This window comes from Sapajus apella, unplaced genomic scaffold (assembly GCF_009761245.1).
Source record: "Sapajus apella isolate SASKATOON/1434 unplaced genomic scaffold, GSC_monkey_1.0 scaffold31, whole genome shotgun sequence".
NCBI classification, from domain to species: Eukaryota; Metazoa; Chordata; class Mammalia; order Primates; family Cebidae; genus Sapajus; species Sapajus apella.
In genome coordinates, this window is record NW_022436971.1 from 20,659,875 (window position 1) to 20,673,243 (window position 13,369).

The following is a 13,369-nucleotide window of genomic DNA, read 5'->3' on the forward strand; positions in this document are numbered from 1 at the left end:
TTTTTTTTTTTTTTTTTTTTTTTTTTTTTGTATTTTTAGTAAAGACAGGGTTTTACCACATTGGCCACACCAGTCTCCAGCTCCTGACGCCAAGTGATCCACCCACCTCTTCCTCCCAAAGAGTTGGGATTACAGGCATGAGCCACCACACTTGGACAATATATCATCAATTTTAAGTTTATTTTTTATAAAATGCAAGTTATGGTTTGAAGCCCTCCTTTTCTTTTGCTTTGTTTTATTGTATACATATCTCCAGTTGTAATAAGAACACAAATGAAAAAGCCTAGGATTTTTCCATTAAATTACTTTTGCACATTTTTGGCAATTTCAGATGGTAACACATGGGTAGGTCTGTTTCTGGAGTCTTCTATTCCACGTCATTTTTAACCAACACCACAGTGTCTGGAAATCAGAGAGTGTTAGTCATTCATCTGTGTTCTTCTTTTAAAGATGTTTTGGAAGTTTTAGTCCTTTGAACTTCCATATGAATTTTCAAAACAATTATCCAATTTCTGAGAAAAAAATCACGCTGATTTTAATTGTAATGCTTTGAATCATAAGTCAATATGGGGGAAATGTGTATTTTAACAATATTGAGTGTTCTTACCTAAAACAAGGTGTGTGTGTGTGCATGCACGTGTGTGTGGGAGTGTGTATGTATTTAGCTCGTTAATTTAATTATTTCAACAGTTTTATAATTTTCTTTTAACTTTTTAGTATTTTTTAGGAGTGTAATAATGTCACTGTTTTCATTCCTTATATAAGTAATTTTTAAATACTTTTTTACTTTTTTTAATTTTTGGACCGTGCTAATATTCTCTGTATCATTCCAATTTTAGTATATGTGCTGCCGAAGCAAGCACATAAGTAATTTGTTTTGTTTTTATTATTCTGAAAGGTTTGTCAGTTTTATTGATTACTCGTAGGATCAGCTTTTGACATTGATTTTCTGATTTTTACTTTACTTTTTTTTCTCTTCTTTGCCTGACTTTGGCAGATACTAGAATCACAGACTTAGGAATTTCACCTTTTCTAATGCAATAATCAGTGCTCTAAGTTCCTCTTCACTGCTAGTCTAGCTACACAGCACAAATTGTAATGGTTTGTCTTTTTCTTTTCTTTCAGTTCAAAATATTTTTAATTCTTTTTAAATTCATTCTCAAATCCATGTAATAGTTAAGGAACTATTCTTCAGTTTTAAAATGCTTCTGTTTAAAATACTTTTCAGTTTTAAAATACCAGTTTGTATGTTTATGTAGTTTATCTAGTTTAATTACACTGTGGTCTAAGAATACTTTTTGTGATTTGAATATTTTTAAATGTATTAAGAATTGTTTTTTTAATCTGCATATATTCAATTTTAGTTGATGTTCCGTGTGCACTTGAAAAGTATGTTTATTATGCTGAAGGTGGGTGGGGTGTTTCATAAATATCAACTAGATCAAGTTGGTTATAATACTATTTAAACCTTTCATATCTTTACTGATTTTCTGCCTCTTTGTTCTATGTACTGTAGATAAGTATTAAAGTATCTGAGTACTTCTGTGTATTTCTCTAGATCTCACTGTGGTTCTACCAGCTTGCTTCTTTATATATTTTAAAGCTTTATTATTACGTACAAAACCACCTAAGATTGCTTTTCCCCTTGTGAATTGGCCCTTTCATTAGAAAATTTCTCATTAAGAAATTGTTTTTATTCCTGGTAATAATCTGTGTTATAAAATCTACTTTGTCTAATTAACATAGCTACTCCAATTTTTAGTTTTGATAGTGTGCATTTTACTTAAAAATTTGTCTTTATACTAAAATTGGGTTTCTGTAATCCGCATATGGTTAAGACTGTTATCTTATTTAATCTAAAACTATTCTCCTGTTAATTTTGTTGTTACATTTAATGTAACAATAAATGTGATATTTGGCATGTTGAAATTTAATGTACCACTTTTCTATTTGTTGCTATGTGTCCCGTCTCTACTTTGCTCTCCTTTCCTCTTTGTTTCATTCCTTTGGGTAAATTCAGAATTTTTACAATTCCATTTTATTTTATTTATTGCTTTATTGGATATAACACATTGTTGAGTTATAGCAAGATTTGATTTAGAATTTACACAATGCATTTTTAACTTACTACAGTCTACCAGCAACTGAGATTATATCATTCCAGGTATACATAGAACTCCTAAATAATTTACTTTCAGTTTTTTCCTTCCTTTTTTTTGTTCCATTCTTATTTTATATTCTACTTTTACAAATGCACCATATAATTCTATTTTTCTTTTAAATATTTAATTATTGGTAAAAAGACAATCTGAAAAAATTAACATCTTTATATATACAAATGGTTGTATTTCTGGAATTCTTTATGGAGAATTTGTTTTCTGTATAATTTTCTTTTTCTTCTTTTTCATTTCTATATAGTATAGGTTTTCTTTGCAAGTGTAAAAGTATTTTGCCTTCACTTTTGAAAGATGTTTTTGCTGAGTAGATAATTCTAGTGAAAATTGGTTTTATCATTAAAAAGTTTTTTTTTTTCAGTACTTTAATAATGTTATGTCACTGTATTTAGACTTAGGCTATTTCAAATAAATGTTCTAGGCCACAGTGGCTCACACCTGTAATCCCAGCACTTTTGGGAGGTCGAACTCCTGAGACCAGCCTGGCCAACATGGTAAAACCCCATCTCTACTAAAAGTACAAAAATTAGCCAGTTGTGGTGTGGCTGCCTGTAATCCCAGCTCCTCAGAAAGCTGAGGCAGGAGAATCACTTGAACCCCAGAGGTGGCTGTAGTGAGCCAAGATTGCACCATTGCACCCCAGCGTGGGCAACACAGTGAGACTCTGTCTCAATTAAAAAAAAAAAAAAAGTTCTATCATCTTTAATTTGTTTTCTGTACATAATTTGCCATTTTCTGCTGGATACTTTTAAGGATTTTTCTGTCACAAAATCACATTTTTAAAGGTCATTATATCCCTATATGTGTATTTACATATACATATTTGTTCCTATTATTTGAGGTTTCTTGAATGTATTAAATATATGAGTTTGTAATTGTCATCAAATTTAATTTTAAAAATCATTTTTCTCCAGGTGCAGTGGCTCATACCTGTAATTCTAGCATTTTAGGAGGCTGAGGTGGGCAGATCAATTGAGCCCACGAGTTTGAGACTAGCCTGGGCAACATGGCAAAACTCCATCTCAACAACAACAACAACAAAATTAGCCAGGTGTGGTGGTGTGTGACGGTAATCCCAGCTACTCAGGAGCCTTAGGTGGGAGGATTGCTTGAGCCTGGGAAGTTAAGGCTGCAGTAAGCTGTAATCATAGTACTGCACTGCAGCCGGTGCAACAGGAATGAGACCCTGTCTCAAAAAGGAAATAAATAAAATTATTTTGGATGACCTCTCTCCCTCTCCTTCACTCTAATTATGTCTGCTGGACTACTTGAAGATGTCCCACATCTCAGTGATGCTCTGTTCCTTTGTTCAGCTCTTTCCCTGTCTGACATTAAATGTGTATAGTTTTTATTATATTTCTAGTTGACTAATGCCTTTTTTTTGGCAATGATAAATCAGTTATTGTTTTCATCTAGTGTATTTTCCATCTTAGACATGAGTTTTCAGCTCTAGAATCTAAATATGTGTTTTCCTGTATCTTCCTTGCCTCCACATATGTTCAACTCAACCTTTTGCTTCTTAAACAAATGAGACATATTTAAAATAAATCTTTTAGTGTCCATATCTACCAATTTTATCATATGTCATTTCTAGTTAGTTAATAGTAACTGAGCTTTATTCTCAATTGTTGCATTTTTCTGCTCCTTTGCATGCCTGCTGAGTTGCTATTGATGTCATTTATAACTTTGCATATTTTACCTAGTTTTGTGCTAGATGTTTTTGCATTTCAAAAATTATTCTTAAGCATTGGGATGTGTTTAGGTTACTGGGAGGCATTTGACTCTTTAGGGTCTTCCAACTAGCCCCAACTAGCAAAGTTGGGACTAGAGAAGCATTTAGCCTGTTTTGTGCCTTGACTGGGGTAAAACCCTCCGTGATGCTGTGTCTGCTGTTTTGTGCACTATGTGATTTGTGACTCTAACTAGTAGGAACAGACACTACTCCCTTATTCACATGAGCTACAGGCACCGATTATGCTAAAGGCTTTAGGGAGATGTTTCTTCAGATATTTCCCTCATACTCATGTGATGACCAGTAGCCTGCTGAATACTAAAGGAAGACTCTCCACAGTTCTGCAGAATTCTGCCTGTGCTGCTTTCTTCTTTTTGATGCTCTGTCCTGTGAGTTGCCATAGCCTTGTCCATCCTGGACTGTCTCCTCAACCTCTGCCAGGATTTCAAATAAAAAATGTTCTAGCTGGCCGCAGTGGCTCATACCTGTAATCCCAGCACTTTTGGGAGGTCGAAATCCTGAGACCAGCCTGGCCAACATGGTGAAAACCCAACTCTACTAAAAATACAAAAATTGGCCAGGTGTGGTGTGGGCGCCTGTAATCCCAGCTCCTCAGGAGGCTGAGGCAGGAGAATCACTTGAACCCGGGAGACGCAGTTGCAGTGAGTCAAGATTGTGCCATCACAAGGCGCAATCTTGGTAAATGTTGCTCCTTTACCACAACTCAGACATCTTTCTAGGTAACAAGCTGTGGGAATCAGAGTACTCTCTACGCATCTTTCATATTTTTGGGGAATCACTTTACTTCAGTGTCTGATGTGCAATGTCTTGAGAATCAGTTTCATGTATGTTGTCTTATTGTTTTTAGTTTTTCCAAGTGGGAGAGTAAATATTGTCCCTGTTATTCCATTTTGACCATAAGCTGAAGCTGTATTAAATTTATGTTTAAATAATATTATTGATTAATATTGACAAACTTTTTTCTTTTTTCTTTCTAGGTTTTATATATTTGTTAGTTTGTATTGCCTAACCGGGACAGTTAAGTCATTGATTTTGTCTTGATTTTTCAATGTATATTTTATTTTCTTCATTTCTTAGTCAATGGAGTTCTAAAAATCTAATCAATTATTGTGTTTTCTTTTATTTGATAAACTATGAAGCATCTACTTGCACTTATTTTGTTACCTTTTAAATTTTAACATATCCAATTAAGCAACTCTAAAGTTTATGTCTTAAGCTCCATCCTAATAATGAAAATATTTTAGAATCAATTATGCTGATTTTTCCTTGCACCAACCCTAAATCTCTGCAGACTTCTATTATGATAGCATTGTTGCTGGTATGGTGTGTTGGTAGTAAATTTTATTAATTTACTGATAATAAAATGCCATTACTTTCACCCATAAAATCATTTTCTGAATATATAATTGAGAAGTGACAATCATTTTTATCTCATCATTTTGAGTACATACTGTCCACTGCCTTCTAGTTTCCATTATTAAATGAAGAAGAGCAATATAAGTCTTTTGTCCAATTATTTTTAAGAATCTCTTTTTTCTCTACTTAAAAATCTCTTTTTGACATTGCAGTTCATTGGTTTCATTATCATTCATCTAAATGTAGTTTTCTTTTTATTTATTCTGTTTGGTACGTTATATTTTCCTTCTAACTTAGGATCTTACTGTGGATTCAAGCATTTCATTAGTCTTAAAAACTTACTTTTTATTATCTGTTCAGATATCTTTTTCCTCTATTTTTAGTAGTTTCTTCTTTGGAATCCCATTAGATGCTTGGTAGAAATAACATTCTCGTTACCTCTTGAATTCTTCATTTTTTCTGACTTGTGCCTCTGGGCTGTATTCTAGGTAATTTTTGAAGATCTATTAGTGAATCTGCCGTTTCTCTTTAATTAGCTATTTAATAATTAATTGAACTATCATGTCTCATACATATGCATGAGAAATGACGCATATATGGTTGTGTATACAAATATATAGTATGCATATATGGTTGTATATACAAATATATAGTACAAACACACACATATATATATATATACACATATATATGTATAAAAATTTTATGTGGTTATTTTTCAAAGCTCTCTTACAATCTTGGATAGTTTCTTACAGCTTTCTCAGTGTATTAATTTTTAAAAGCCATAAACATATATGATATTCACAAGGCTAAGTATTATTTTTCTTATAATTTCAATATCAGGGAGTCTAAATGTAATGTTTGCTTTTCTATCTGACTCTCATTCATGATGATGACAATTTTGTATGTTTGCTGATTTTTAATTGTGCTCTTTCATATTTCATTGATTTTAGTTTATGGAAAACCAGAATCCCTAATCTGAGGATTGTTTTTTTTCAGAGAAGATTTACGTTTGCTTCTACTGTGAGTTGTGGGAGCACTGACATTGAGCCACTTCAGTTAAAACACTGGGGAATGCGGGTGTCCTTGAGGTAAAAGAGATAATCAGGAAGACAGAATGAACTGCACAAGGTAGGGATGCTTTGTTTTGAGAGTGGGAAGAGACTGATAAGTAGTTTGAAAAGTACAAGAAACAGGGATGGGCTTAAAATCTGCAAAGCTTCAGCTCTGTAACAGAATAACCATCTGCAGGAAGATGGTTAAGATTCTTCCTCAGAAATAGAATCCTACTTTTATTTGGAATAGCAAAGCAACAGCAGAAGATTACATTTCTCAGTCTCCTTTGCAGATATATTTAGTGGTCAACTATATGTGGTCAGAAATAGTTATTAGTGTAAGTTCTAGAAAATACCCTTTAAAGTAGGCTGACTCATCTAGGAAGTGAATGCTCTACTGCTTCCTGTCTTTCCCCTTTTCTTGGCCAGAAACTCAAATCAATGGCCAGGCCTACAGTAGCCATCTCTCAATCTTAAAGATAGAAACAAATGATGTCAGCAGAAAAATGAAGACATCTGTGTTTCTGGTAACTTCCTGGGACCACCACACAGTGCTTGATTGTGTACTTCAGAATAACAGCTGAATGTATCTCTGCTTGACACACAACTTTATCAAAAACAGTTATGACTTCTTTAAAATGAAAATAATATCTACTTCACAGAGATGGAGTGAGATATAAGATAATGTACATGAAAGAGATTTTAGGACTATAAAATGCTAGAAGATTAATTACTATGTATAAAAGTTAAAAAGCCAACAAGCCTTTCTATGTTGCTTAATTTCCAAATGCAATCTGATTTTTTCATGTAGTGTGTAGGAATTTTTAAAAACTGTCACTCAGCTCAAAATATGTGTGTGAAATTCTAGTGATTATTTGTTAATGATGGTAGACTTTTGTTTCACATTTTGGTGCCACATGTCCTCTTCTTGAAGAAATCAAAGAAGGAAAATGAATTTAAAGGCTCCTACTGTATAAAAGGCAGCAGCATGTTTGTTCTTGATCTCAGTGTTTTCTTCCCTCTATTGTTTTATTGTGAAAGTTACAGTGGGCGACTCATGACATCCTTTTACTTTCTGCAGTCTTCTCAGTGACAGCTGATGTCCCTTTCTAAGTCTTGGGAGCCAGAACCATAACCCTCTTCTTCCCTGCCACAGACTGAACATCCAGGATACAACGACTAACCCAAAATATTCAGGGCAAAGCCCATGTTTCTGACATAAATCAGTAGTTTCTGAATCCTTAGAAATGAAAGAAATTAACGCTGTAAGGGCTTTACCATCTCGTGTTTGCACATCAGCAGTCGCACAGCCTTATGAAAATGGTGGTGCACCACTTGGCACTAATTGGCAGGGAGCTCTCCTTCCAAGCATCCAGCTTTCTGGATAAGGTCACCAGCAAGTGTCCACATATTTGTGATGACTGTGAAAGCCAGAGTAATCACACATGTGGCATCATTTGAAGGAATGCGCAGAATTCCCTGAAAATACTCATGAAGCAATAGCACAGGCTCTACTGAAGACACTTTAGGGAAATCTACTTGATCACCAGTATTAAGGAAATCTTCAATGGTAGAGTGAGGGTTAGGATGTCATTAGGCTTGTTTTAGAGTTTCTATAATTTCATCCATTGTAACTTTTAAAAAAGGGATGATCTTGGTTTGAAATTTTTTATAACAATAATCAAGTTCTGACAAGAAACTTGATTATTATTATTCTTAGGGCTAAATGTGGGAAACGCTCTTGAGACTGAAAGATAGATATACAGTACTTGCATTGAATATTCCAGCTACTAAAAAAAAAATGAGGACACCTGGAAAATGATTTTCTTCAAGAAAAAGTTTTCAATTACATTAGACAAACATTTATTACCACTGCATTTTCTGCAAGGTAAATTGAATTAGAAATAGTCCTTGCCCTCAAGAAGAGTTCATTCTAGACAGGCAGGTGAAATCCCAGTTATGGATTACAGCAAAAATAAAAGTGAGAGTGAGGAACACTCTGTTGTTGACTTGGTGTGCAATAGTGAGGAAAGTTGTGAGCAAGCAAATGATGTGAGCAATACGAAGGAGTTGGGAAGTGAAAGTTTGACGCACAGCACACACTGCTGGCACCTTACCACAAATCAAGGCAGTGGTACCAGTTGATACAAGTAATCCCTGTATTCTTCACTATCTCACATGCAGAAGGAAAATTCTCTTAGGAATTGTAAATTCTCTTAGGAATATCTTTGTAAAAGTATTAAATATCATTAGTTGTATGAAATCTCAAACCTTGGGCACAAGTCTTATATCCTGTGAGACAAAATGAGAATTGCACTTCTACCATATACTGAGGCATGATGGTTATCTCCAGAAAAAGAGCTTCTGTGACTTTTTGAGCTGTGCATTAAACGAGACAATTTTCATCCAACACCATTTTTACTTAGAAGAGCTAATAGTGGAAACTGTGGTTTCTTAGGCTGAGATATGCAAAATATTTGGCAGGTTGCCTCAACAATAAGTAAAGGATTACCGATGCTTCAAGGAATACAAGTGACAATATTGGTTGCCTGTGATAAAAATCAAACTTACAAGAAAAATTTAGTGTTTTCAGAAATTTGTGTTTGCCACTATAACCCTAATAGCTTTCTCACTTCTTAAAGACTTTTAAAATGAACTCAGTAGTGATACTATTGAATGTGATTTCTAGATGTTGCATAATGAAATCTATCAACATTTACAAGATCTTCATAAACAAATATTTCCAATGACCAATAACTGCTATTACAAATGACCAAGGCATGATAGGTAAATTATCTGTTCAAACTGAAAATTAAGCTGAGACACTATAAGGTATCAGAGTATAAAATCTTCATTTACATGGCTTCAGATTTCACATTGCAAGTAACACTTTAAAAACTACCATTTCTTGAATTTTGGTTTGTAATTTAGAATATTCACAAACATCTGAAAGCCTATTTAAAATATTTCTGCCTTTCCCAAGTACATAATTGTGTAAAACTGGATTTTCTGTACACTTTACAAAAATCAACATGCAAAAATGGATTGAATGAACAAACATATATGATAATCCAGCTGTCATTTATGGAGCCAGATGTTAAAGAGATTTACTAAGGTGGAAAATGTCAATCTTTTCAGTAATCTTTCTTTGGAAAATACAGGTTTTATCAACCCAAATGCTAGGTTTGGACATAATAGAGTTATTGTTATAACTTTGGCATGAATTAATGAATAAAGAATTAAAAAATTTTACTTTTGACTTCTGTCTGATATGATTTGGCTCTGTGTCCCCACCCAAATCTCATCTTGAAATGTAATCCCCATATGCTGAGAAAGAAACCTGGTGGGAGGTGATTGCATCATGGAGGTAGTTTCCCCCTTGTTGTTCTCCTGATAGTGAGTTCTCACAAGATCTGATGGTTTTAAAGTGTAGCACCTCCCTCCTCACTCTCTCTCTTTCCTGCCACCATGTAAAATGTGCCTTGATTCTCCTTTGCCTTTCACCACAACTGTAAGTTTCCTAAAGTCTCCCCAGCCATGTGGAACTGTGAGTCAGTTAAACTTTTTCATCTTCATAAATTACCCAGTCTCAAGTGGTTCTTTATAACAGTGTGTAAATGAATTAACACAAAAAAATTGTACTAAAAGAAGCGGGACATTGCTATAAAGATACCTGAAAATGTGGAATCAACTTTAGAACTGGTAATGAACAGAAGTTGGAAAAGTTTGTAGGACTCAGAATAAGATAGAAAAATGTGGGAAAGTTTGAAACTTCCTAGAGACTCGTTGAATGGTGGTGACCAAAATCCTGCTAGTGATATGGACAATGAAGTCCAGGCTGAGGTGTTCTCAGCTGGTGATGAGAAAGTTTTGGGAAGTGGAACAAAGATCACTCTTGCTATGCTTCAGCAAAATCACTGGTGACATTTTGCCCCTGCCCTAGAGATTTGTGGAACTTTGAACTTGAGAGAGATGATTTAGGTATCTGGCAGAAGGAATTTCTAAGCAGCAAAGCATTCAAAATATGACCTAGCTTTTTCTGAAAGCATACAGTCATATGAGTTCACCAAGAAATGATTTAAAATTGGAACTTAACATCTAAAAGGGATGCAAAGAATAAAAATTTGGAAAACCTGCAGGCTGACAATGAAGCAGAAAAGAAAAAGCCATTTTTCTAGGGGAGAAATTCAAGCCAGCTGCAAAAATTTTCATAAGTAACAAGGAGCTGAAAGTTTAATCACAAAGACAATGGGGAAAATGTCTCCAGGGCATTTTAGAGACCTTCACAGCAGCCCCTCTCATCACAAGCCCAGAGGCCTAGGAGGGAAAAATGTTTCCTGGGCCAGCTCTTCTGCTCTGTGCAGCCTCGAGACACGGTGCTCTGTATCCCAGCTGCTGCAGATCCAGTCCCAGCCATGGCTAAAATGGGCCAAGGTACAGCTCTGGCCATTGCCTCAGAGGGTGCTAACCCCAAGCCCTGGAAAATTCCATGTAGTTTTGGGCCTGCTTCTGCCTAGATTTCAGAGGATATATAGAAATGCCTGGATGTCTAGGCAGAAGTCTCTGACAGGAGCAGAGCCCTCATGGAGAACCTCTGCTAGGTCAGTGAGAAGGGGAAATCTGAGGTCAGAGCCCCCACACATTGTCCCCATTGGGGCACTGCCTAGGGAAGCTGTGAGAAGAGGGACACCATTCACCAGACCCCAGAATGGTATATCCGCTGATAGCTTGCACAGTACTCCAGGAAAAGCTGCAGACACTGAACCATGAAGACACTCTGGAAGGGGGCTGTGCCCTGCAAAGTCACAGGTGCAGAGCTTCCCAAGGCGTGGAAGCATACTTCTTGCATCATTGTGGCTTAAATGTGAGACATGGAGTCAAAGGAAATCATTTTGGAGCTTTAAGTTGTAATGACTGCTCTATTAAATTTTGGACTTGCATGGGGCTTGCAGCCCCTTAAATTTGAACAATTTCTCCCACTTGGAATGGGCATATTTACCCAATGACTGTACTCCCATTGTATTCTGCAAGTAACTAATTTGCTTTTGATTTCACAGGCTCATTGGCAGAAGGAATTTGCCATGTCTCCAATGACACTTTTAACTTGGACATTTGACATAATGCTGGAATGAGCTGAGACTTTGGGGAACTGTTGGGAAGACATTACTGCATTTTGAAATATGAGAAGGACATGAGATTTCAGAGTGTCCAGGGTTAGAATGGTATGGTTTGGCCCTGTGTCCCCACCCAAATCTCATCTCAAGTTATAGTTCCTGTAACCCCCATGTGTCAAAGAAGAGACCTGACGACAGGTGACTGACTGAATCATGGGGAGGTGTCCCCCTTGCTATTTTTGTGATAGTGAGTGAGTTCTTACGAGATCTGATGGTTTTAAAGTGTGGCACTTACCCACTTGCCCTCTTTCTCTTACCACCATGTAAGAGGTACCTTGCTTCCCCTTCACTTTCTGATTGTAAGTTTCCTGAAGCTTCCCCAGCCATGTAAAACTGTGAGTCAATTAAAACTTTTTCCTTCATAAATTACTCAGTTTTAGGTAGTTCTTTACAGTAGTGTGAAAATGAATTAAAACACTATCTATAAATCTAACAAACATAAATAAGAGCTTTTTTGGTGTCCTCAATATTTCTTTAGATTATAAATGAAATCTGAGAGGAAAAATAATCGGAGACATATATAGAAAAATATTCCAACCTTGTGCTATGGAAATATGGAATGTCACTGTCAGGGACTTGCACTTTATTTTGGGACAATGACCAATATCTGAAGGTTCTGGGGCCAAAAGGAACTGATTTTCTAATTATGCAGGATATAGAATATGGCACCAATTAGGACAAGTGGCAGAAGGCAGGAAGACCAATTAAAAGATCATCTAAAATAAGGTTCTGACAGCAGACTATTAGAATAGAAAATAAATGAGTGTTATCTGAGTATTTGCAAGAATTAGAATTTAGGGCTGATTAGATAGGGAGTGATTGCAAAATATTGAGATTCTTGATGTGGCCATTTGGAGGAAAGAGGTGCTACTCCCTGAAACTCTGCATAAACAGGATATAGGTAGAGGTGGGGTTGAGGTTTTAATTCAGAGTGTGTTGGATTTTTGTTTACAGAGACTTGCAAGGTAGACTGGGTGTAGCAGGGGAGAGGTTACCCCATACACAGGTGAAAGGTGGGAATTCAACTTGAGACAGGTATCAGGGCTTGTGGTATATGGTTAACCCCATCAAGATGGCAGGGCTTGTTAAAGCCTTGAAAATGGAAAACAATACCAGTAAAAAGAGTCTGACTTTGTGGGAATTTTTGTAGTGACATTTACATAATTGTTAAATATACTGCAAATAGGTTTCTTTTTCCTCTTCTTGTGACATGTGCTCCAGTGAAAAATCTAAACTGAATTGGTTTCACTGATGTAGAACTGATTTCAATGGATGTATTTTTGTGTTTGATTTTGAAGATTTACTAGTATTCAGATACTTCAAAAAAATTCAAATGATTTCACATGTATATCAGTGTTTTAATTTCCTTCTGCTGCTGGAAAGGGCAGAGAAACTGATTAGCTACAGGTCTATAGATCAGAAATCTAACACGGATCTCACTGGGCTAACATCAACATGTTGGGTGAGTGCACTGTCTTCTGGAGTCTCTGGAGAGAATCTGCTCCCTGCACTTTCCAGATTCTAGAAGTCACTTCATCCCTTGGCTCATGGCCATCCTATCTTCAAAGCCAAAAGAAACCAGTGGAGTCTTTCCTACATCACATCTTCCAGCACTGAATATGCTGCCACCATTTTACACATGTTCTTTCTAGGACAGAGAGCTGTTGATTAGCAACCTGAGTTCCAACCACAGCCTTTATTGCCCTTTGTTCCAGAACCTGACATATTCACCTTCCAGGGAAAAGGAAAAGAACATCATGGGGGCGCGGTGGGGGGGGGCTGTTATCCTGCCTAATGTAGCACCTTTGTCAAAATATTAACAATAGAATTTAAACACATATCTTTCCACTAGAGAAC

General features: G+C 35.9%; 2 pseudogenes; one reads left to right on the plus strand and one right to left on the minus strand.

Annotated features, from left to right (window-relative positions):
* The window catches only part of LOC116562115, an 83,798-nt pseudogene that overhangs the window by 16,627 nt on the left and 53,802 nt on the right, over positions 1–13,369 (plus strand).
* LOC116562153 lies at positions 774–863 on the minus strand (annotated as a pseudogene).